This window comes from Lineus longissimus, chromosome 15 (genome assembly GCF_910592395.1).
Source record: "Lineus longissimus chromosome 15, tnLinLong1.2, whole genome shotgun sequence".
Lineage (NCBI taxonomy): Eukaryota > Metazoa > Nemertea > Pilidiophora > Heteronemertea > Lineidae > Lineus > Lineus longissimus.
Genome location: NC_088322.1, coordinates 15332753 through 15359536, shown reverse-complemented (window position 1 = coordinate 15359536; position 26784 = coordinate 15332753). Strand labels below are relative to the sequence as shown.

At 43.4% G+C, this 26784-nt stretch overlaps 1 protein-coding gene and 4 non-coding genes across 5 annotated transcripts in view; 4 read left to right on the top strand and 1 right to left on the bottom strand.

Moving 5' to 3' along the window:
• The first annotated feature begins 12662 nt into the window (after positions 1-12662).
• Trnap-agg (transfer RNA proline (anticodon AGG)) lies at positions 12663-12734 on the top strand. The gene has a single exon. It is a non-coding gene; the product is annotated as a tRNA-Pro (tRNA).
• Positions 12735-12849: 115 nt separating this feature from the next.
• On the top strand, positions 12850-12921 carry Trnap-agg (transfer RNA proline (anticodon AGG)). The gene has a single exon. It is a non-coding gene; the product is annotated as a tRNA-Pro (tRNA).
• A 107-nt stretch (positions 12922-13028) lies between these two features.
• Positions 13029-13100, top strand: Trnap-agg (transfer RNA proline (anticodon AGG)). The gene has a single exon. It is a non-coding gene; the product is annotated as a tRNA-Pro (tRNA).
• Positions 13101-21769: 8669 nt separating this feature from the next.
• The window catches only part of LOC135499591 (frizzled-5-like), a 66396-nt gene continuing 61381 nt past the window's right edge, over positions 21770-26784 (top strand). Inside the window, exon 1 of the mRNA XM_064790453.1 lies at positions 21770-21888. The gene's annotated coding sequence lies outside the window, so the exon portion shown is untranslated. The remainder of the gene's footprint in view (positions 21889-26784) is intronic.
• On the bottom strand, positions 22429-22502 carry Trnai-aau (transfer RNA isoleucine (anticodon AAU)). Its single transcript has one exon. It is a non-coding gene; the product is annotated as a tRNA-Ile (tRNA).

Genomic DNA, 26784 nt, shown 5'->3' with positions numbered 1-26784 from the left:
TGTGCATGCTTCTCCTAGTGATTGACGTCTGATGAGCCGTCTAGCCTTGGTATGACAGCACAGAGCAGATAATTAAGATAACGGGACGCAGGGTTCAATACGTTAGACTCTATCAAAAGCGTATCAGTTGATCATCCACTGGTTAATGCTATTTCCATTCGAGTAAGATAGTACGTCTCGGGATGAAGTGGTCCTGCGCACGGAATCAGCCTAAAGGGGGAATATCGGGACTGAGGAGATTAAGAAAAAACGGAATCAATCCCAGGAGGCCATGATCACTAATGGTTTGTTTTAAATTGGGAATAAGAATGATGATGCATTCAACGCCGTCAAAGCTGACTTCGGCGACATAATGTTTGGTGAAGCTGAAATGGAGACAACTTTACCCTGCGTAGTGCTAAAAAGGGTGACACCATCAATTGGTGATACTGACGGCGACTCCATTGCTTAGTGATGCTGACGGGGGTTGGTGTTACCTTTATGGCGACAACGAATCGTATAATTCAACTTTTAAACTTTCCACAGGGAAACCTGCTGCCTCATCAGTGCTTTGGCAATCTCCTGTACCAGTTTACATCTAACGTCGATTCTGGTTAGGAACCCGCGGTGTTTGGTTTGATTGAAACTCGGCGGGTAACTACCCGCAGAAATAAAGTGCCCACGCATAGGAATAGCCCAGTCGTAATTTCCTAGCGCGGCGTCAAGTCTGAAAAAGTTGTTGAGCCAATTTCGTTTTGAAAGCTTGAGAAATTGGGATTTATCAGGTGAACCAGCCCTGTATTCAGGACAATACTGCATTGAGGTAGGTCTGGGGTCTTAAATTGTTCGTGTTCCGTTTTCATGCTTTAAGATGCCGTCTGTCTTGTTTTCAGGATATTTTTCTTCAAAATTTTAGTTGCATAATGTCACGAACCAATGAGGTCGACGATCCATATCTTATTGTCCAATCAGTGTCGCAAAATCCTGCTTCGCCGAGATAGCTGCAGATGGACCAATTACAGAGACATCCTGTCATTCATTGTCCAATCAGAGGCGCTCGTGCCTGCTTCACAGAGTTTGCTGCAGACGGCCCAATCACAAAGAGACTCACCAACTCGCTAAACAAAGATATCATTTTACTCTAGGCCTGTTGCTAAAGCTATTAGTCGTGGGAGTGTGATTTCGCAGGAATCAGCGATATCTTCTGTTCTGGGAACTTCGTCCGCAGGATCTTAGCCATGTACGTTGGTCCTGGTAGACATATGGACCCTGTCTGTAATATGTTCCTGGGGACGACGAAGACCACTCTTTCTGTTCCATTCCCATAGGTAATTATCCTTAATGGAAATGGAGAGAAAATGCGGAGAGTGGGGGTTTTAACACGCGGTTGTCCCTGTGCAGTTTATTTGGTCAATACCAACAGCAGGTAGACGGAGAAACCAATGTCAATTTATTCTCAATGTCACCTATTACTCTGTATCAGTGATACATTTAACACAAAACTTAGATGCATTCACGTCGACATTGTAAGACCAACGTACGTTGAAGTTCATACAACTTCGATTTATAAGTGCCAAGACCACCTTTTGTCAAACAGGGAGACAATCTGGGTATTCTTGGCAGACCTGCATATACCCCTTGAAGTTCTAAATAAAGTCCGGGGGTGGTTAAAATGGAATGAAAGTCCTCGCACGCAGAGTACATTTACGCAGTAATGCACACCTCAATGTACAAGCCATGCACTCAACTTACACTGAAATGCACACAAGCAGTTGCTCTAACAATTAGTAGATTAGTGATGAGTCGTCCTTGTCAATAGCAGTCGTCACTGATACCATACCAATTAGCCTAGCTGGCCATTAGCCTACAAGTTACTTTAGTGCGATTCTACAATTCAACAGGGATTTGTGTTAGCATTAGGATTTGGCTCCGAACACGCCGCTGGGATGCTCTAACGTTGTCAAGGAAGATCGAAGCGAAGGTTGGGAATCGTGTTTTTTTCTAGCTGGGAGAGCTAGCGTTTGATTCGCTTGGTATTTTGGTGTGTTCGGGTGATTTTACAGGGATTGATGTCCATGATGCAACATAGCCGGAAACTGCAGTGGAGAATAGAACCTACAAGAAGAGTAAGATACTTTTTGTAAGAGAAAGGAATTCGAAAGGTCCAACTTTCCAGCGTTTTTGCTAAGGCAGTTCAACATGGATAGTGTGGTCGCAAATTGTAGACCAATTGCGGTAGCGGGAGAACAATCAGAGGATTGCCAGCGCCCTTCGGATTCAGAGCAGTTTCAACATTTTGAAATGACTTCCTCTAAAGGGATTGTATTTATTTATTACTGGTAATCAGTGATGCATCTGTCACTACATCACTGGAAACCCGTACTGATGGCTTGGGTATCATTGATTTCTGATGGAAAAAGCCGGCATTCGATTTGTACCAGAGCAACTCATCCACATGCAGTAACTTTTGGCGCGTTTGTACAATTCAGCCGGGATTCAGTGAGAGAGTTAAATGCACTCGAGGAAAGTGCCCTCTGTGGTCTGAGATACACTTTTTATTCGACAAGCATGCGCAGCAGTTGCTCCGGCACGAGCGAGGTCTCCTGAGGATGAAGCATGCCGAGTTAATGCACTTTTCAAGAGGCAGAGCGGGGACTACAACGTGTTTTTTATCCTCAACTCAGGATAGCTGATGACTGTTAGCCTTCGATTCGTAACATGCCTATTAGCTCTTAAGGAATCTTGCTGAGATGAGTTGGATTGGTTGATAAAAGTTTAGTTTTTTTTGGTGGGAACGTTTACTCTAGGTTTTCTTAGTGAGGACTGTCACGAGATAGCTTTCAACCATATCAGAAGGAAACTTTAATGGGCCAACCGCAGACGGATTTGAATTTTGGCGCCGTCTGTTGGATTACGTTCGTCCTCGATTGATGATGAGATTGTAATGGAACGCGTGGATTATATGACAAAACAAAACAAAACAAAACAAAGAGCGATATTTAGACAGCTTCCGAGAGAATCAAGCAAAGGTAGGCAAGGGAAGTTTTACTCCGTTAATAGTTCGTCATCAAGGTTATAGTCTGGTCAACAAGTCGCTGCGTTTTTATCTGGACATAATCGACTTATCGTTGTGCTCAGAGTGGTCGCCAAGGTAATCATCGGGTTCCTAAGGGTAGCTTAGGGTCGCTAAGGTAAACGAATGGTCGCTATCTAATCAACTGGTAGCTATGGTTATGAAATAGTTGCTAAGGTCGTCGACTTGTCGCTAAGGACAAGCTATCAACTGTTCGCTAATTCACTCTTTTTGCTTTGGTATCTCGACTAACCAGATCAGTTTTTTTTGCATTTTAAAGATATATAATTGCTGAGATGTGAAAACCTTGGTTGTCAAGATACCTTGGTACGGTGTATCAGTCACAGCTGATAGAATAACACGGTCATTTGGGCGCATCCATATGTCAGGTCATGGTTAGGTTTACCAATACCTTAAAGAGTTAATGTACGCGTTCTCTGCATTTTAAAAGCTTACTTTCACTTCTGTAAACTGAAGCAGCAAACTGCACCACATAGTGAGCACAGACACATGTATATTATGCACAATCTTCAAGTCAATATCGTATTTTTCACCTGACCTCGCATAGGGGGACCATCAGCTGCATTTACCCGCCACCTGTCTGTACCAAGCTCAGCTCGGCAGGGCGTTCTGGTTGCCTAGGCAACTTGTCTCGTGCGGAGCGTCCAGGTACGCTTTTTTCAGGAAACTTGGCTTTTCAACTTGGCAGTATGGCGAAGTGATTTGTTTTTCTCCGACGTAGTTTTGAGAGAATTGCTTTTTTCAGTACATCCCCCTTCAAACACACAAACAAAATTGTTGTTGTTGTTGCCGAAGAGATGGACTTTGACATCAACATGCAGCGTCGTTTTTGTTCTTTGGGGGTACCGATAGCCCACAATGGTAAATGCAAGGCGTAGGCCTTTCAAAACCTACGATTCTTCTCCCTTAATCTTGCTTTTCGAAGAAACTCGGTACACCTATCAAAATCTATTCCACACAGTTACTTGTGGTCAAGACAGGTGGCAGTACCAACACCAGCCACAAGTTGCCTTCGTGATAGACACATTGCCATATCGCACCAATCAGATCCGCTCCTCCCAGCCAATTAAATTAAGATATCTAGTGATAATTGGGACCACTTGGTAATGTCAGACGAACCTGCATGTTGATTCAAGCGCTGTAGATTGATTCAATAAAGAAATGGCTTTCGATACCTAACCAGCCTGAATCAACAATAGGAAAACCCTTCAACGATCGACGAATGCTGCGTTACCCTGGCGTGCTTTTTCCCTTGTAGTTTCATTGCAATGGAATGATCATGTAAAGGTTGCTCCTGCTTTTGACGGAATGATGAAACTTGTATACACGCAACTCTTGCGCATGCGCGTTATCACTGCTATTGACTGTTGGTGTCGCCTGGTGCGAGATAAGCGCACTAGATATAGTCGAGGCATGAGAAAATACAATAAACACGAGTGGCGCAGGCGTTAAATGGGTATTACAGCTTGTGTGTTAGGTTCGTCAGAGGCGTAAAACCCTTGGCAAACATGAAGCCCCTTTTTTAGACTTGTTCAACCGCGTTCATAAACTGAATGCCATTTGTCTTCGTCTCATTACAATGTCATTATTTGTACTAATCATTGTTTATGCGATTTAATTTGCCACATTGGATCATCGGCGATGAAGCTATCATCCATCACACTGCCACAGTAACGTCAGAAATCAACCTGACATGCGCAATCTGTCAAACGTGTCTGTGAGTGATGTTATCTAAACCCCTGACCGTGAACCGTTGATTTGCTAATGGGGCAACACACTCAGCCTTCCACACAGTATCTTAAACCAATCCATCAAGTTGACTGATGGTTACCACCCGCGAGCTGCGCAACAGGCGCTTAACAGCTGACTGGGCACTCGTGCCTTTCCGGAAATCGTCGGCGAACGTGCAGACGACTCACTCGTGCTTTTTCGGAAATCCTCGAAGATTGACAGGTGCGTCGGCGCAAATCGGAAAATTTGGATTGACAAGCTGTCAGTTTATTCCAGTGTAAAGTGACGGGTCCTTGTCAATTAGTTGGCTAATTGATAAAGTTACTGGGCACGCGCCATCGTCTGTCTACCAGGTTTGTTTACATTCGAAAAAGGTGTTGTGGTTTCTGTGTCATTGTAAAAGCAGTGGGGTAAGCAAGGGCAGAATGATGCACGGGTTGTATGCAGTAAAGACAACTGAATTCTCGCCTCAACCATCAAGCAGCGTTGATGCGATGGCAAGGACAAGCAGTGCGTCAGGCAAAAGTTATGTTTACAAAAAGGGACACGAGGAGTTCTCCTAGCTAAAGGACAAAAAGTCTGAGACCAGTTTGGACGTCGCCTCCGACGTGAATACTACCATCTGTGTGACAGTTCACCAGCAGGAGACGTGTGGTAGCGCCAGCTCTTGTACTGAACTGTTAAGCAGGAATCATGTACGTAGATATACCATGCCATCGAAAAGTCCGAGTTTTTCAATAATTCGCCAAAAGACACATATCACCCCACTCCCACCACAGGATGAGGGCTGTCCTCGCCCACAAATCCTTCGCCAATTCTTTGGCATTAGTCTATCACTCAAACGCCTCCTAGAAACTTGCAACAAAAGAAATGTTTTCGATTCGATATGTTTCTGGCATTTGAAGTGTCCTTCAGTTGCACGTCCCTCGTTCCACCTGTTTGGTCGAACATGTCGCATTTTCTTTCAACCGCATGATTAGAAGAGAGTGTCGTCTGCCAAAACATCATCCACCTGCGATTTTGGCATTGAAGTGTGGCATTCCTTGTATGATTGACGCGGTTTGGTACAATTAGACATTTGGACAGGAATTATTTTGAGGAAACATGCATGTTGATAATCCGTTTGAGACGCGACACGATTGTGTCTTCTTCGCGTGGCGAGTCCAACCATTCGGTCGGAGCAGTTACACGATTTACCACTAGGCTACAGCACTGTAGGAACAGTTATTGCCCATTATTTCTTGGGCAAGAGTAGGTGACAAATAGCAACTGCAGTGCCCCCTTTGGGAGAGGACGGGTTTACAGGATGATTGACTCGACAATGACAGACATTAAAACTTTTATCCAATAAAACATTGAAGACAACGATCAGAGCAAAATACGATATGATTTGAAAACAATCCCCAATCCTGAGTCATTAATAAAGATATTATTCCGCTTCAGATACAAACCCCAGGAGGACCAATTCTTTGAGACAAAGCGCATCAGCCGTTGCGTCAGTTCGTCGAGAACGTTTAGTAGACAGAACTGGCGATGTGCAACTAGAATTTGCTTGATGCTCGATAAAACATTAGTCCCGTAGCTAGCTTTTCGGTCATTGGAGAGGGGCATACACTTCTTTTTGCCATGACGAGGCAGCTTTTTGCTAGCATAAAGCAAAATAATAAACAAATATGCTCGAAAAACATGTTTTTTCAGTGATATCACATAGGATATTCCCCTTCTGTTCCTGCATATAATTCACTGAATTTGGAGTGGTCACTGGATAACATGAGGATCTGGGCATATGATAAAGACCTCAGGCGCCTTGCCTATTGGCGATATGATTAATACTCTGATGGGGATCATCTAGCCACACAACTTCCAAAAGTACATTTCATGTTTTATTCCAAGCTATCAAGTATATCATGAATCACCGATGAATCAGTTTTCAGAGTTTTTCAAACTCCAGCAAAACTGGGTACGGAAAAACGAACCTGTCTGTCAAAACAGTGGGAGTTACATCCGGGTCGCCTATAGACCTGGCCGAGGAAAAAAACCAACAAACTTAAAATCATCGGATAGCTGTAACTTCTGACGCGATTTGGACAAAGATATGCAACTTTTAATGCTCTTTCCCTACATGTGGTCTGCAAGTGGGAATTCATGATTTCTTCTCAAAACCAAAAAGAAGTTTCGCTTGGATCAACATTCATTACCGCGTCTATTTAAGATCGTTTAATAAATGTTGCCTAATGCAGCTTCCCGTCTTAATTAATTATTAATTAACAGAGTGATGATTTTACGGTCCGTAGGCAAATTCTAGAATTGCGATTAATGAAACTGATAACGCTGTCCTGTTTTACCAGCGAGATGACGTAATTCCTTATTAATCTATTAATCAATTGAGACCTGTTTTTACGGTTGCTGGAGAACGTGGTTCCGAAGCCGCCATATTCTCAAGGAATTGTTTGCGGGCGATCGGTAAATGTTATGCAATCTTAGAATTTGATTTTTTGTCTTTGAGAAGGAAAGACTTCTCCAGGAGTGGCTGGTAAAATGAATCTACTCTCTTATACTTGTCAAGGCGATGTCACTGGCAAAACACGTGTAGTTTTTTACTTTGCAAAGAGTACATAATATTCGTTTGCATGTGACTGTTCTTTGACTTCCTGGTAGAAGTAGTAGTGAAAGCCAAAGCCCGGCACAGTCGTAAAAAGCGATTCAGTGCTAGCCACACGAGCTGAACTCGGCGATTTGGGCCCTTGCAGTCTATATGGGGTGGTTCCACGCTCAATTCTTAAGACTAGAAGACAGATGATGCATTCGCAAATATGAAAAAAAACATGCCAACTTTGAATAACCCGAGAGAAAATTACCTGAAGAATCCTTTCGTTGGCGAATGGTGCAATTGTCTCGTGAAAGAAAATGAGAGAATAAAAAAATAGCTAACATTTGCCTTCTTTCTTTATTATTGCGAACCGAACGTTCCTCTTTGGCCGGGTCGGGTGTCAAAGCAAAATATCATAAACATTCCCCTTGGAATGATAGAGTTCCCCTAATTACCTCCAATATTAAAGTTAATCACCTAATTAACCTACTAACCATCGAAATTTACCGTATTTTGCGACATTGATGTCATTATTTTTAAACACCGAGGATCTTTTTTTCACTCGATTGCGCAGCGATATCATTTAAGACTAATTACCACCTTTGCCGACCTTTTGACACAGCGACTCTGCTTTCGTACCTCCAGGCCTAAAGAGAGCATCAAAAGGAACTAGAATTGTCATGGCGGGCCGCTTTACCAAATGTCGGTTATCACGAAAATGTCTAATCTTTTAATCTTTTTTAATAATTACAGCATGGCTTTTTTTTCGTTGTCAGTTTCTTCTTGTCTGCACGCATCAATATGTTCGGTAGGTTTTGGAAGGAACAAAGTGAAAAAAATCAATGAGACCAGAGAGTTTGTTTTTGTTTCGAGAGTATGATCTGATACAGCCAATCCCGGTTCAGAACCCTCGCAGCCAGTTTGGTTCCATGTCGATGGGAGAGATGGCGACCCTGGCGTTTGTGCTTGAAGATCGGCTAGACATCACACTTATCCTACGATTTAGTGGGCCTTCGATTCGTTGACAAACAACCAGTCACCCCCAATTGGCCACCATCACGATATACATGTATATAGCATTCAAAAGTTACGAGTCATTTGGGAAAGTCTCTGGGCCACTGCCAAACTTTTCGATTTCGAAAAAGTGTTTGAGATTATGGCGTGCCCTCAGTGTGTGGCCGCGTCCCCTTTCAACACACTATCTAGAAACTATTATACCCACCCACTACTTAGTACAGAGTCTAACCCCAAGTGCGTCCTATAGAGTGACCCCGGGATATTACCGCATGGGTGTAAACAATAGAAAATTACAACCAGCTCAGACCTACATGTAAGCTTAACTCCCAATTAAAATTATTCAAGCGCACCCCAATACACGGTCTTCTGCCATTAAACAAAGCCCGCTCGCACCTTGGCCTAAATTCTCTTTGTAAAGGATTAACATTTCAGGACAAATCTTTATAACATCGACCCCCACGAAACAACTTTCGTGAGGGTCGATGGGCCCAAACCGAGCAACTAAACATAGCGCCCCTTGCCGAAATGAAAACACCCATTGTGCCCCGTAACAGGAAACACTCTAGTAAACACGCGTTCTCTTCCCGAGGATTAAATTAAAACTCACATTTCCAAACTCAAAAAATCGAAAATAATTTGCATATGAATTTTAGCGACAGCGTGTCTGGTGAATACGTCTCATTCTTTTAGGGATCGGGTATTTAAATTAGTGACACGAGCCTCCGGGCGCGTGGCGGAAGCGCTTATTAGCATGCGCAGTACATACCCCGCGATGGAGGTGCGCAATGCCACGTCGGGTCAGATACGTCAGGAATGTGCAACCATGTGAACATACATGACAAAAACCTCACCCCCTCGGTACTGCATCAGGAATAACGGGGGTGCACTACATACACGTTGGACCTGAGAACAAGGTTGTGAGAAGATGGAAGCCGGCTCCAGATTAGAGATTAACCCTTGCTTGAACGAGCGACTGTTTTAGGGACGTGAATCCGAGATTCTTGTCACTCGTCAAATTGGTCGGTAAAGCTGCTTCAGAGGTCCATTATAGAGATGCCTAAAAAGAATTGAACAATGTCACCGTCCTTTGAGCATTCGAGTGGTAATTTCTGTCATGCGTAATGAAAAACTTGGGTCAAACTCCATCGAACGATTAAAAATCATTGCTTGTAGGATCCGACTCGTCCAATATCACCGCTGCAGTCAATCGATTGAAACCCCGGGGTTCTCTAATGGAGAGGGAGGGGCGACTGCGCTGAGGAGCATTAAAAAAATCCATCAGAAAACAATAAGGCACGCGCTGTCATGCTGTCGTCTACTACACGATTCTCGGACGTGGCGGGGACAATGCTGGGCGAGTTAGATTAGAAATTGCAGACGTAATGACTTCTGTGATGGGAATTATGGTTGTTGAGTTTTAAATGGCGTCTGTCCGTCCCCTTGATCAATTGGATGTCGTTTTCGTCACTCTTAACCTACCATGACAGCCCCTATACTCCGAACCGACAACCACAACATACATATATACTCTAAACCGACAACCACAACATTTGGCATCTGTACTGAAGTAAACCAGTCTGGACAGTGACTGGGACTGTCAACCTAAATATCTACATTGAGTTTATCAGCCCTCACTTGCTTCAACCTGCCCGGTTACCTGACATTCTCTTGTCTTACATCCACGGTTTACCAACTACCAGGCCGTTCCCGTATTTACTTGCAACCTCACGCCGTATTGAATCAGTGCAGACGATACGGTGGATGTTGTGACAGAGAATCAATTGGTTCCTAAGTATGCGGAACGCTCACCAAGATAACACGTCAACATGCATCTTGTCTTACAAGATTCTGATGGTTCAGGTGGATGCTTAGTTCCTAGAATTGTTGGTAGGAGGCGCGCAATACAAATGGGGTTTAATGTGCCCCGCTGTTTCTGTAGGTGAATGAAAATGTGCCCGGCTGGAGACGATGGGACGATTTTAATCAACTAGCGCTGACAAATATAGGGGGCCTTGCCCCAAGCCTAGCCATTCCAATCCCTATCGTAGTCCTTTCCTTTTCTCTCCTTAGACAGACTGCCATCCAGATTCCCCTGCCCTAATCCAAATCTTCCTCTCGGCGCGGTCAGCAAATCTTCCATCATTAGGACGAGCTGCACCTGAGCAGGTGTCAGTCCTCAATCAGCGCGGAAAGAATCGAAGCCTCTTCAATGGGTGCCGGAATGTGGAGGTCGATATTTCGTAATTTGCCTCGCAACGAAAAGAAATTACCAAGAACCTTGCAATTGTTTTTGGAATTTCTTCCTTATGCAGCACGTAATTGTTTTGATCCGCCATCATCAGAGGGTTATTTCGTCGAGGAGATTCAGGGGCCTCTGAAACAATGAAATGGTTCTCCAAGTTTTTGCTGAGTCGTTCGACTGTCTCTTGGCCTTGTTGTTATCATCGTTCGTGGTAAGAGATTGTCGCACCTGAGCAGGTGGCCGTTCTCCACCAACCGAGAGAGACTCGACACCAGTGTCGCAGGGGTCTTGGAATAGGAGAACGTGACATCGGTTGGAAAGATAACCACATTGTACTTTGAAATGGAAGAAATTGACATATCATTCGGTGTTTCTATTTCTTCTTTCTTCATTCACAGCCTTCGAACGGTCGACCATTTTTGTTGTTGTGCTGTTTTTTAAATTTCGTGAGGCATGGGGAGTGCCACACTCACATCCTTACAATAGTTCAGCCGAAACATAAGATGTTGCACGGTTGTCGAAAATTCGAAACCAGTCAGTTTGATCTCTGCTTTTATCGTCTGCTGCAATGTTTTGATGAGACAATTAGTAGTTATCGTCTTTCCTAATAAAAGCTGTTTGCACCTGAGCCGAATTCCATCAGTCAAGAGAGATTCAAAGCCACGTTGCAACGGTTTAACGCTAAATGAATGTCTGGTCGATATTGGGTAATTTGCTTTGCTTTTGAAGCTCAGAGGAAACTGCGTCAACAGTATTTGGATTGCTTCTTGTTTTATCACCTGCTGCGTTTACTTAAATTTCCCACTGATTCGTTGTTGTTGTCGTTCATGCCGTGCTGGGTTTTGCATAAGTTTAGTTTTTTTTTTTTATTGGGTCACGTGTCGGGGGATGCAGAGCTTAATTGCATAGTTCTAAAATTATCCACATTTCAACGAAGGTCTGACAAATAATGTCCACTTCCCATGCTCTCAGTACGTCTCGCAGCAACGCTCAAACCGCCAGCACTGCATACTAGTATGACTCTTACACCCAGGCATGTACCGCCACTTTGGAAATGACACTTTTTTAAGCGCACACTCTTTTCTTGTGCAGTTTTTGACCCTGATGAGATGATCCAATATCCCTTTCACTCACCACTCATACTTCTTGTGAGTTACTCATACAGATCCAGCCTCTTCACTTCATTAATTGCACTTTTTCCCCAGCAGCCACCGGGTGCATTTCACGGTGACTTAACACTGCTTTCTTCGGCCATGAAAAGATAAATCAACATTGAATAGCGAAGGCACAAAGCCTGCGAACCTTCTGATGAGGAACGAAACGCTATCTTATACGAATCTGACTCACGACCTGTGAAAACAAACCAAGACGTTGGACACGAGTTGCAAGGGAATGTAGCACAGCATTATTACCTCGGATGGCATTATTGCAATATTGAGAAGGAATGGAACCTTTATTGGAAGTGCACTAAGAATGAGAGACGCTGAGTCAGGTTGCAGAGAAAGGGATCAGTGTTCAATATCGATAGGGTCGACAAGTACAGATCAGAGTAGATACGGAAACAGACGGTGGTTCCCAGCATTCAGTTACCGACTTCAAAAACGGTCGGGCGAGTGCAGCTGCAGTGTTATTTCGCAGAGGTTCTTTCCCTTTGTAATATCGCGGCCATTTTGGATTGTGGCAACCATATTGCATTTGTGGTGAAAAAAACAACAATAAACCAGGGCGTTAAACACGAATTGCAAGGGAATGTAGCAAAGCTTTACTCCATGTCATGGCATTAAGGAGTGCAACCTTTATTGGAACTGAGAATGAGAGTCAGGTTGCAGAGAAAGGGACGTCTGTTCAATATCGATGGGGTCGTCAAGTACAGATCAGAGTAGATACGGAGACAGAAGGTGGTTCCCAGCGTTCAGTAACAGACTTAATCGAAGAAGGGTTTGTCGATTCCGTTCTCATTGAAGATCGAGGGTATAAAGAAAACAACGGAGGAGGTCTTTACATCGCCTGGCTCGTTGGTCTAGTGGCATGATTCTCGCTTAGGGTGCGAGAGGTCCCGGGTTCGACTCCCGGGCGAGCCCGCAATGGCCTTTTTTTTTCGCCATATAACTGGATCAACATGACTTTTATTTTGAATTTAAACTAAGCATTGCCCTTCCCATCTCTTTCTCAACGGGTTTCAACCATTCATCGCCTGGCTCGTTGGTCTAGTGGCATGATTCTCGCTTAGGGTGCGAGAGGTCCCGGGTTCGACTCCCGGGCGAGCCCGCAATGGCATTTTTTTCGCCATATAATTGGATCAACATGACTTTTATTTTGAACCAAGCATTGCCCTTCCCATCTCTCTCTCAACGGGTTTCGACCTCTCATCGCCTGGCTCGTTGGTCTAGTGGCATGATTCTCGCTTAGGGTGCGAGAGGTCCCGGGTTCGACTCCCGGGCGAGCCCGCAATGGCATTTTTTTCGCCATATAATTGGATCAACATGACTTTTATTTTGAATTTAAACCAAGCATTGCCCTTCCCTTCTCTTTCTCAACGGGTTTCGAATTGAAGTCGCCTCCTTCCCATCTGTCTAATTCAGCAGTGCAATTAGTCAATTAAAGCTACGAGAAGATTCCCTTTTATGGGAGTTAGCAGGGACCCTCGTTAAACCCGAGGGGGCCAAATAATCAACATGAAGGACTGCAGTCTTTCATATTTTGTGAGTGCCGACAGCACAAATCCTTGACTGTTGACCCTCAAAGCTACATGTGGTCCAGTGGAACAGACAGCCAAGGTTCTTGGGTGTGGTCGTATTGTCCTTAACAAAAGAACTTTAAAACGACGTGCATTAAACAATTGATTAGTATAAAACTTGTTAATGGGATGATGAAATTGAAATTTTGCTATCTTGAGGCGAAACGACTCCTATTTGATAAACGGACGGGGGCTATCTCAAAACAGTGCAGCTTTCCTTATGTTTCGCTCCTGATGTTAGCATTTAACATTCAAGTGAAGTTTTTTCTTCTAACTCACGCACAAGCGTGTGGTAGGGGCCGTAAATCGGCCTGCTCATGTTACAGAGAACGGCATATGAGGGGCTTCGCCTGAACTTGATTTCAACAACTGCAACATTGCAGCGGCAACACTACTCTTGCGTCATTTGAATTCTTCAAGCGCAATACGAAACACAAAGGGTATGCCGCAAATTAATACTTCATCATATCCACAAGGACACCACCATGAGAAAGGATCAAATCTTCATTCATGATATTAAGAAAAAAGTCATCACACCTATTTTAATTATCACAATCAGTCATTTCCCCATTTGTTACAGCAGGAAATATCTGTCGTGAGAAATCGGATATTTTTCGAGAAATCCATAAAACAGTCACACCATTCCGTCCAATTCCACGGTATTCACGGATGGACAGACTCTAATTATAGAAGATAATGTCTCATCCTCATGTCTTTTTCTTAAGCCGCTTCCCCTTACCATCCTAATGAAATGTACAGCGACATTGCGTCCTCTCGCACGGTAGGACATTTCGCGCTCCGAACTATTTTTCACGCTCAAGTAGACAGACTAATTACTGCGCCACGAGCGGAAGTAGTGCCCTCAAGCGAGAGAAGACGTCATTAGACGGTTGGTTTTCATTCGGTGCATCCAAAGTGACATAAATTGGATTTTTTTGGCAAAACATGATTTGATTCGTGTTTTGAGTTCCATTTTCGACTCCCAGTTGCACTCCTGGTACCTTCAGAAGAAAAGCGTTTTCGTTGAAACCTGTTCCGAAGTAGGGAATCTATGTTCATTCCAACTGACACCATTTGCTTTTAAAGTTGAATCCTATCAAACAAGTGTACCCTAGGCCAACAAGTGAACAAGGAGATCAATCTGAGTGAAAGATTTCTGATGGAATTCCCAACACGAGGAATCTTTGAGTGATCATCTTTACCAGAATTGCCTCGGACCGATGTCCAGTTTCCTCACACTGAACTTCCAGCGGTATTGCCTCCGGAGCCTCCGACGCGCATTGTCTGGAAGCTGAGTAACGTCAATACATTGAGGGTCAAAATGAGTTTTTGAACCCTTCCTCAACTAACATCAAACGGAGTAACGAAAGATACCATGGATACTGCACTGAGTATGTCGTGGCGCAGTCTGCTGAACCCTTTTCAAACTAAGTTACATCAGATATTGGAATGGAAAGTTAACATAATCTCTGATCACATCCAACGCAGTGACTAATCAAGTGCTTTACACAGTTACTGCCAACTATGTCAATATTTGAAACATAGGTTGGCCATTTCGAAATGATCCCTTCCTTTGTCTTGGCTAAGGAGACAGTGTTCCATCTTAAGAGATGGCCAAGAAACATGTCATTGTAATCGAATAAAGGACTAGATGATGTAATTCTCTATTGCTACAAGATGTGTTGATTCTAAACGCCCGAAATTAACCCTTAAAAGTCTGGTGGCGAGTGAGAGACACAAAACTCTTCCAAAAAGAGGGCAGCATTTGTAACCATATCGACATGTCCATATGTCAGAAAGCTCTCGATGAACATTTTTTTATGGTACTATTTGCATACCTATCGACATGACCATTCATCAAATCTCTGGATGAGCATTATCTGATGGTACCATTAGTAAACCTGTCCACTTGACCATCCATTGGAAAGCTCTCGATGAGCATTATCTGATGGTACCATTAGTAAACCTGTCCACTTGACCATCCATTGGAAAGCTCTCGATGAGCATTATCTGATGGTACCATTAGTAAACCTGTCCACTTGACCATCCATTGGAAAGCTCTCGATGAGCATTATCTGATGGTACCATTAGTAAACCTGTCCACTTGACCATCCATTGGAAAGCTCTCGATGAGCATTATCTGATGGTACTATTAGTAAACCTGTCGACTTGACCATTTGTCGGAAAGCTCTTGATGAGCATCTCCAATGTAACCATTCGTGAACCTATTGACGACCTAAGTTTAACTAGTTATTGGAAGAGAATACTTGATCCTTCCCCGTGCCTTATATATGGTAGCGCCCTCTCATCTCAGCAACATAAAAGCACATCGGTATTATTTGGGTAACAAACAAAGTGCTAATTTCCATTGTTAAACATGATAAAGCTGACAAGTGGGACAGGCCTACCAAGGTCTCTGAGATTAAAAAGACGATCCTTTGCACAAACTTTGATAAACACCCCCTTTGTCTAGTACAAACAAGAACATTTTTTATCAGCTAAAAATGTCTCGACGATATTTTATCATATTATTCCTATTTGTAGCCTAAAGGCTTACTAATCACATGGGAATATCATTAAAGGTCACACAGATAATGGAACGTGAAATAGACATGTAATTGTCTGTGGAACAAAGCGCATGGTCTCTTGAAGCGCTTGAAAATGTCACCCATGATGCAGTGCTCCGTTGCATGGTCCCGAGTTTGTGTCTCAATGCGGCCATCTTTGACCCCGAAAGCTTGCGGTTAACGTCCTCTCGATCTGGCAAAGTAGAATCTCACTTGAGAGAAGTCGAATGAGTCCCGCATACTCTGACCTTGAATGGTCAATCATTAATCAAGAAACATTCAGTAGCCGATTCCGGGATCTCTACACGCAAGGGAAACGCCCAATCACGCAATGGCTACTCAAGGTCAAGGTCACGTGACCTTTGGTTACCAGATGACACCGGTCAGAAGTACAGATCACGTGACAATCAATCGCTTGTTTACATAATTCGACCATGGCCAGCCTCACCTCCAGGCGAATTCGCTGAGTCATCATGGCGAAATCCTGCAATCTTCTGCTTTGGAGGTGGGAAATCCTCTCCTCAGCATCAAGTGAATCAAAGGGGAATTAGTGTGATAACTATCTTGGTCAAATTATAATCACCACAGAAGTGGAATTTGCTGCCGCATTTTCTTGCGTCTGCGGTGGCAGTTGAGAGCTTTGGTGATGCATTCGATTAGATGGTTCACACACAAACCACTTATCCAATGACTGAAGAAGCGATTTCCCCTCCCAGTTTTTCTGACTAACTCGATGGCAATGCTAAATCTCGCCCACAACGAACCTGCCTGTCTCCACTCCCTTCATCGGAATTTTTCATTTGTAATGCAACTCTGAAATGCCTGTTTTGGTCGCAGGGAAAGTTTTTGTACTGATTTGGATAGCCAGGGTGACATCTGCTTGGAAGTTGCATAAGATATATTGCCCAAAGCACAGTTGGACCAATGCTGGACTCCCAACGCGTCATCCCACTTGGATCTCCTTATGGTTAGGGAGAGGTACGAGGCCGGTCCATTGCTTCCAGAGTGTAACCAATTCACGATCCGGATGATTTGTTCTGTTCGACAAACTTTGCCCATGACAATTGTATCCAGCTTTGAAGCGCTGGCGCCCATATTTTCTCGAAGGTACTGATCAACACTGATCTCCCCTGCTAATCTTCCTTCATGTCAGTGAAATAATTTCTAATTCGCGCGGTACTTCAACTGGGACAATTTTTCTGATGGCAGGTTTGCTCTCCTTGTACAGAAACGTAACTCCGTTCATTTCACCTTGTGGTGCCTTCGCAGCGTTACCGATACCATCTCCTCAGATAGCTTCCAGTTTCTAATTTGCACAAAACTTCAAATGGAAGCATTTTTCTGCTTGCAAGTTTGCTTGCCTTGTACACAAACAGCCAGCTCGCGGCTTCTTCAAATCAACCTCCTTGAAATGATCCAGCGATGAGTCAGAGGATGGATTCCTTCACATCCTATAACCGGGTTTGTCGCCCTTCCATCCCAGCCTCGGGCTAGGCGCATTCCTTGACGCATCAAATCTACAAATGTGATTTGGACCGAACCTCATTTTATAGATTCTTGTCTTTGGGTGTATTGTTAGGTTTGTGATATTGCACAGAATAGTCGAAGAGGAAGATAAGACGGTATGTGGTCCTGGGCCCGGTTGTTCAAAACAGGAGAAGTTACTAACTTGTCGTTAGCTTTACTTGACATCATCTTCTTCAGTTGAGGTCTTAAGATGTAACATCAAGTTAAAGTTAACGCCAAGTTCGTGTCGAAATTGCCTTGAAAAAGCGGTACTTTGATAACATCACAGAACCAAAGTTTGCATGATGTCTCGTTGGAAGAACTAATACTTAACCAGTAGTCATTGACAATGCTTTGCGTGGTGTCCTGTTGTTGCACAGAAGAACAAAGCAAAAGTTCAAGCCACATCATGGTAGATTTCAGTTTCGAAAAGGACAAATAAAGAGAGGTACATTCTGCGCTACAACCGCCATCAAAGTACACCCTGGAGTAGAATGTCCAGCGACTGTACACAAGGAGCAGAGCAGATCCCCAGTCAGAACAGATGCGTCGAGAGAAAAGGCAAAGAAAAACTGCCAATATTCCCTAAACTAAACAAGCGGACAAGAACCCAAACACTAATCAACCTTGGTACATTCCGTGCAGCATCCGGCATCAAACGTACAAATTCGATTTGGAATCTGGTTTGCTGCAAATCAATTGACATTGGATAGAACCAATATCGAGTTTGCAGGAAGCCTCGGTACAAGTGGTTTGTTCCATAACTCGAGCTCCATCATGATTGGGGGACGGCTGCATGCTAGTGGCGGTGGCAATATAAAACACTTGATGTGTCTACCCTTCGGCGAACAGATCATGAAGGGAATGGATCTCTAACTACATCGGGCAATGTCGCTTTGATTGGGAGAAATCTGTTGTAAGGGCTAGAGTACGTGCACTCCACAATGTTGGTGTGAGTTGTGGGGCAAGATCCTAAACCAGTGTTGAATTGGTAGGTGACAGGGTCCTGCCTCAAAGGACTTGATCAGTGACTTGATCAGGCCATCTGACCACTGAGCTACATCTTGATGTCGACAATATTAGGCTATGGGAGATCTTGTGCTGCAAGATACCGGTGCAAGATCTAGTTCGAAGGTGACGGGACCCTTGCTCATAGGACTTGACCATTGACTGCATCAGGCAATGCGTACAGCCACTTCTCGATCTTGAGAGTAAATGTATAAGGCTTTATGGAGAAAACGTATTTCGAAATGCGGTGGCCTGAGGCAAGATCAAGGTTGAAGGTGAACGGTTCCTGGCTTAAGAGACTTGACCAGTGACTGCATCAGGCATTTCGCACAGCTGCATCTAGATTTGGAGAATGTTGTAGCATGTGTTTGTCCGAAGAAGACGAAAGACAACAGTTTCCACAACTGCAGCATATTGATCAATCACGGAATAACCTGTCTTGCTGACAAGCTCACTTCCAAGGGAGCACAGTGACCATGACTTCGAATATTCCCCGGCTAGATAATCTTTGGCATGTAAAGATGCATTTTATTGGAAACAGCCTTTAAGGGGATCAATGATAAGGGTTTTTCTGCATCAAGCTGCACGCGATTCCTATCTGAGCTCAGCACAGAATGGACGCGTAATGAGATATGGATTTCAATATGGGCTCGCCGAGATGGAGCTTTGAAGTGCCGCGCTCAACCCCTCAAAGACGAGTAATGAAATACGTATTGTAGGTGGCTTAACCCTCAGGTACAGGTACCATCGGGAGAGGGTCAGTTGCCCGGTCACGATCATTTGTCATACCAGTATTCGTACACGCTTCTGTGCGTCACAGAGTCGATAGGGACGGATGTGTCCAAATTTAGTGATAAGAACCCTAACGCCCCCAGCAGGGTCGTTGTTCATGGTGCCGTATAGTCCGTAGTGGCACCGACTGTTCTTTCAACAGACTCTGGTAGGGGGAAGGCTTCAGCATCGAACTCTACAAGTTCAAACCTCAGTACGAAGAAGAGATACCAATATGTGACTGATGTATGAGATTCAGTTTTTTTCCACTCCTTCGTTGAGGTGGAGTGTGTTGAAAAACCACTGGTTATACCAGGATGGGGCTGATGATGATGTGAGCTCAACCTTTAGGTATGTTGCTCGGTCCGCTTTCGTAGAGAACAATGCTGTTGGCAGCAGTTGGGTTGTAAGGGTGGGTGGTGTCCAACTATCAGTTGATATCCTACCACATCTGCACACCGGAGGCACTTCTTGTAACCCCGATAGCGCCTCTTGCGATGAGCCTGTCATTACCTCATTCGCACGCGCAGGCTAATCTTCCCGAGGAGACAACCTGTGGAAAGAGATTCATGGCGACCCTGCTGTATTGGAACTTCCCAATTAGGCTTGCAAGGCCGTGCGAGGGAACGCGAGGTCCCCTTTGATATACCTGATACGGCAACGGCGACCATTAGTATCGGATTCAAGATGGCCGCGGAGAGCAACAGAGGGATAAATCAATGGTGTGTTTCATGTTCAGCTTGGAGTAAGGCGTGTACATTTTGTTATGGCCAGTGCACTGCCCATGCACTGACGTACACATTATTTTCAAACTGAAGTAGAAATATGAGGTTAGTCCACCAAAGATGAAAACATTGCATGTACGTTTTGCACAGGTTGAAATAGAGATTGCCCTGTTTTTCAGTCGGTATTTATTGGTGGAATCGGCAATAAGTGAAACTCGAACTGCCATGTGAGCCAAAGTTTTTGTTCCATGTTCGATTGGTCAAAGATCGCATGTACATCATGTACATCTTGCGAACTGGGATCCCAATCTCGTTCAGATGACATGAAATTGTATGAATCATCATAACTGTTGCTTTTTCGATATTTTTTCGTTTGATTTTTACTTCGCAGTTTTTTCTGACAAATAACCCCCATATCCCTTGCCACACGTTTCCATTACAAAAATATACTAACTATGATATCAGTCTTCGAAAAACATTAGGATCACATTGCGCAAAGCAGACGATCCGTAGATCATTGCCGCAAAGCGGAAAGGGATGAGTCAGCACTTTTCATCTGTTGCGTCGTACAAATACTGCTTTTTGGCCATTCAGGGAGTTTAGCGCGTTTTTCTCTTCGAATTTGTTTTCTTCTTCAATGAGATTTATAGTTGGGTCGGGTTCTTATCCTCTTTATCCTTTCAGACTTTCGTGCCGACCCTTTCAGCGCAAAATTGATACAAAACTAGTGGCCGGCGAAATCTCAACGTGCTTTCTGCCTTGCGCTGTCCTGATCCCTTCGCTTCTTGTGTCATAATGCTTGCAAGCTGCTTGCACACTTTTTCTCAAAGCCATTGGTGCGAATGGACACGTAAATGATAGCATGAGACACGAAGAACTGATTTAAGGGTTCTGGATAGACAAAATCGAAACGTCCTATCAGAAATCGGTTGCCTGGACGCAGTTGCAGGAATACCAGGCTAGCCCAAAATGGTATGCATAATTTTTGTTTAGGAATCTGCCTTTGGCAATAGACGGAAAAGAAATAGGGGCATCCGAAGAATCTCGTGTCTGACATCGACATTGGATACAAGGCCACGGACAGGAGACTTCAACAGTGCATATGATACGGGTTATCTGCAAGATGACTGCTGATCAGTATGACGACCAAGGTCTGAATTAAAGGAGAATGATTCGTTAAGCGGGCTCTTAGATGATGGGACATTCAACCGGAATTCCATCAAACACCGCTTGGAAAGAAATGAAGAGCGACGGTCTGTTTAGTAAAATACGTCTGATCATCACCCACGTCAGCAAAAAATCGTTGAGCGGCGCAAGCCAGAGGAGACTGGTAAACAACAGGGGTGACAAGAACATTAATCGGAATGAGACGCATAGAGCCTACAACTTTGTTGAAGGTTATCATCAAAAGCAGTTTTCGGTGCAAGGACTTATTTCAAAGTCACATTATATCCATGTCACGTTCTATAGATTCGAACAGTCTGTAATGCACTGATCTGCGGCTCTCCCCTCGCGATGAGAGCAAGGTGTAATGCGATTCTTTCTATCCATTTATAGGCGAATCCCCCGCTTTGATATGCGCTTCTGTCACAAACTGCATTAGCGCGGTAACTCAGGTGCCGGAGTGGCGCCAGAGGCAAGAAACCACCACCTCATTCCCGCCCATTATGCAAACACTCCAGAGCATCCACTCACCTGCTGCGAATGTCGCGAGTGCGGAGCTATCATGATGCGCGCGCAGGTATCGGCTGCTTCAGTTTCTGCCAACTGATTGCGGATTCTGGGAGCGACGTTTGGAAGAGGACTGATTCTCGGAAGACTTATTGGAACTATCTTGCATTTTGTTTCTTCAGATTGTGTCCTTTTTGACAGATTCATACTCGAAAAAGCTTTCCGCCATTGCAAGAATTGAAGAACTGAGGTAGGTCTATCCATTCATATAGCTATTTATTGCATTCTCATTATTATTGATCCCATGAATATGTAATTCGTGAATGTTCCTTTTCAAATGTTATAGGGATATGTGACAAATAATATGTAAAGTCACAGACTCAGTGGACCACCCTTTGGGCTTAATGTCGGGGAGAACCCCCAAACCCCCTACGATAGCGGATAGTTTTAGTGTATAAAGTTGTCATCAAATGCGCGGGAGTAGTCATTTTAAATACTTACTTAGAGACTGTAGGCAGCTGTGGGCTTCATGGATCTTTTGGTGACGAATATGCACAGCCCGCGTTTGAGTCCGCATTGAGTTTTGTTTCTCATAAAACGTTAATAGTTTCAGTCTTGTGAATGATGAGAGACCCCTATCGACGACTTTGTGTAAGAATCTAACCTACCTGGTTCCCCGCCTACAGTCTACCCTTTAAAGAGATTGCGTCCTGTGTTTGAACAGAAAAATGGAAGCATCCTCTAAAGGAACAACATGTTGCATGGTCTTTCCGAAAAATGTAAAAAAGATTGGCCAGTACGGGGATCGAACCCGCGACATTCGCGTTATTAGCACGACGCTCTAACCAACTGAGCTAACCGGCCAGATATGAAGGAAGGCATCCTACATACCAATAAGATATCGCCGGCTTGAAAATGTTCTGATGAACGCACATTAATCTCAAGGCAAGTATATTCAGTGAATCAAAAAATAGTGTTGTTAACTAAATATATGTTTGTATCATTGCATTCAATGAAATAAATACCAATCAATGAAAATCAATAAATCAAGGAATTATGTTTTTGTGACTAAGGCAACAATAACTGCGCCAAGATGCACAATTCTTTTCCTCAAACGCCTCCATCCACCTATTACCTCATCAGTTTCAGGTGAGCTACCAGGCACATCCGATGCGTTTTGTTCAGAGTTTGCGGAGGTTTGGTGAACTGGGGATTTCTTACAACTCTTAGGCCCAAGAGAGGTGAAGTACAAGGACAATATATTAATATTTCTTGGTAAACTTGCCTGTTGTTTTGATAGGGAACGAAAGGTATCGCACACATCCTTATTACAATGGGTGATATGAATAAAGACTAGCAAATGCTTTTATCTAAATCTCCATGTACATTTACACTAGGCCTTCCTGTACAAAACCGGAGTAAAAGCGTTTGCTAGTCTTTATTCATATCACCCAATATGTCTGAAAAATGGCGTTGCCTATTTGACGATACTGTGGTAAATGTCAAGTTTGCTTGAAGAAGCTTTCATTCGATCTATTTTAACAACTAGTTCTGTAATTGTCAGAAGTGGTAACTCCTCAGGAGATCCGTTAAACCACATGTTTACCACAGGTTTGTCATTTATTGATGACAATTTACGATGAAAATAACTTGTTGACAGTCAACAACGTCAAACTTGCCAAAGGCTTATCTTGGATCTGCTATCCTTTTATTTAATGGCAAACCGAGCCAGAAATAACTCATTTTTCGATCCCGGAAGTTTACCACTCAATGCCAACGACCCTGGAAACCAATAACGGCAAAGGCCCAGTCGCCCACATTTCTGAGGTGAATGTTTGGTCGCCATAGCGATGGTACATTGTCATTAGTTTTACAAGTAAAGGCATAGGAATTGTTTGTAACGGCGGGAAGTATTTTGTGATATCTACCATAGGCCCAAGGAAAATGGCTACTAGTATATTCCTGGCTCCTGCCGCATTTAAGAAAATGATTATGTTGGCAAGTGAGAAACCTCAACCTCGGCCTTGCTACGGCGCAGGAAGCAGAATTGGCAGTTTCTGATTGGGCAATGCGAGAGGAAATCACTGCCTGAGGAAGTAGAAAATGTCACCTTGAAATCCAACATGGCGGCCGATTAAACAGGCTCATCAAGAATGAAGGCCTAAAAATCCATACTTTGTGCGTGTGCCGACATTTTTTTAATGAGGCGCGTCTTTTCAATGGCAGACTATCATCTGCATTTATATGACGTTCTAAAAAATATCAAGTTCTAATTAGTAAGAGCCATCCAAAGAGCCTTGATACTGCACACGTGACCGGATGTTGACTCCAACAGCCCGCACGTGACCAATGTGATATCTCGTTGTCAGAACGAGATTGCGATCACGTCTGCGGTATCTTATGTACGTGACGTCAGAAGGAAAGCTTGTAATGGTTTTATCTTCAACAAGAAAGGTTTGTGGCCATTAGATGATAAGCTATTATGGTGTGTAATCCAATTAGGCCGATTGGGGCTGATTTTCACTGGCTGACTTCAAAAGGATGGAATACTTTGAAGGTGAACCAAGTTTCGGTTTATTCACACTTTGTGGATCACTTTCAACAACATGATATGGCTGTGCATCTAAGAGTTCTGTTGCGGGACGCTGTCTGTCCACTTTACTAGGACAGTTTTCAGAACAGCAAAGAACGTCATCAAATTACCAGGTTTTGGCTTTATATCACAGATTTTTACCAGTTATGAGCCTCTTTTTACAAATCTTTACCAGGTACAAGCTTCTTTTGATATGTTTTCACCAGGTATGAGCTTCTTTAGACATGTTTTCACCAGGTATGAGCTTCTTTAGACATGTTTTCACCAGGTATGAGCTTCTTTTGACATGTTTTCACCAGGTATGAGCTTCTTTTGACATTTTTTACCAGGTATGAGCTTCTATTTACCAGATATGAGCTTCTTTTGACGTGTTTTTTCAAGGTATGAGCTTCTTTTGACGTTTTATGAGGTATGAGCTCCTTCAGACATGTTTTACCACATATGAGCTTCTGTTGACATGTTTTACTAAGCCTTACCACCATAAAAGGCAAAATTTACATCATGCTCTTACATTTCACCTAGTATCATTATCTTGACATGCACGATAGAACACCTAGCGCTTCCTCCTTGAACCCTATATCCACCCTTTATACAGATCCAGACTAAACGGGCGACGTCGAATGACGCAGCGGAACTGAAGATAAAGGGGCCAAAGACTAATTACATACAAAGCTTTTCCAATCAAAACATGATTCATGAAATCTCAAACAGTTGCAACTTCAACGCGTAATAAGGTCTGCTCGGGCAACAAAAGCCTTGAATGAGAATTTTGATAGACTCCAAGTTCATGCTTATCTCATAAAGAAGAGGGAATGTCATGCACATTAAGTGCACACCAATGTACAGGACATTAGGCAATAAGGTGAAGCGAATACTAGCATTAATTCCATTTTACTTTGGATGTACTTTTGTGTGTATTTTGTGGGAAAGTGCCCATGTAAACTGAACCAGGTTAGATTGAATCCAAAGTTCACTCGCCATGATTCACTGGCATCATTTGATCAGAACGAAATTTAATTGACACTTTGATTTGGTCACGTGACTCCGAACTTGCCAGGTGTTGGGTGTCGTTTCTGTGTCCACTTAAATTTCAGTGGAGCAATTAAGAGGCTTGTTCTGAAGAATAGCGCTGGATGTTACTAGATCTAGGCTACTTAGCATCATGGGTAGGATGTTACAATTAACCCTATAATCCTTTAAAAGATATCGATCACTTTTGGGATCATTTCAATTGTTAACTATTGAAATGCTGCAATGCTTCAAATCGAGAACATTGTCTCAAAAAGAACAATAGCTGAGGTCCAGTTTCAGTTTTAGAGAGGTTACGATGCATTTTGATTCGACTTCGGCTCGAATCGAACTCCCCCTGAAACTGGATGACAGTCCTCATCTTGCGACGTCTTCGCCTTTACTGAATTGAAGGACATCATTTCTAAGTAGACCAAAACGTCATTGGCTAGTGGAGTGGCGCTTTAAAGGTCCTCACTTGTTTGTCCTGGGTTTGTCCAACACATCAAATCGCCAGATCTTAAGGGGTGAGGCAGTGCGTTTCCCCAGTCGACACCATCTGCTTTTAATGGTTCTTCGCAAGTTGTTGACATTGGCATTGTCCCTTTAATACATGTCACAACAGGCCAGTGTCCCTTTAATAATATGTTCATGTCTTCATATCGCATCTCCCAGCGTCAATAAAGGATTACTGAGTAGTCATTGCGACAAATTACGCGGGGTAGCCCGACAATGGAACACCCTACTGTTCAGAGGAAGCCATATCAACTCGTGCTGGGAGAGATTATTACAAACCACTGCGCTACCAACCAACGCAAATCTCAAGGCAAATTTCAACTTACATTAGACAAGATTTTCATGCACATTTGTGTACATACCACATTGCATCATCAGACATAGCAGTTTTTCACCCAGGTTGACTACACTGGCATGTACTTGATTCATATAAAGCTGTACTATTGTGCATATATGGGAATGTCAACTTTAGACAGAAAAGGGGTGGAACCTGTGCATCCGAGTACATTGCACTGTACATTAGACTGTACATTGTCATTCGTTGGTTCTGACTAACTTGATATGAAAACTACAATAGAAAGAGCAACAGAAAGGCCATCAACGGGAGGAGATACACTGCATGTAGGTATTGTGTACGACAGGATGTTATTGGCATTGTATTCTTGCTGAATCATGCCTTTTTAAGACATCTGTTAGGATTGAACCAGAAACCTTACAATATGTCTGGAAAAACAGCTTAAATGACAGAACCAATGCTTGTTGTGTAGTGTTGTGCGGCATTTATGAAAGGATCGGCAGCAGCAGAGGAAACCGAAAGTGTGTCACTTGCAGAAGACGATTGTCCCTGTTAGTTGTCTCCACATTATCGTCTACCGTTATGAGACAAAATAATGAGAAATATCCAGGTTGTTGTGTCTGGTGATAAAAAGTTGATGTCATCCTTTTTTTGTTGTGTTTGAGGGTGACTGAAGAAATGAGATTTCAATGAAACACCCATAACGTGGGTACCCTCTTTTTAGACCTTTTACC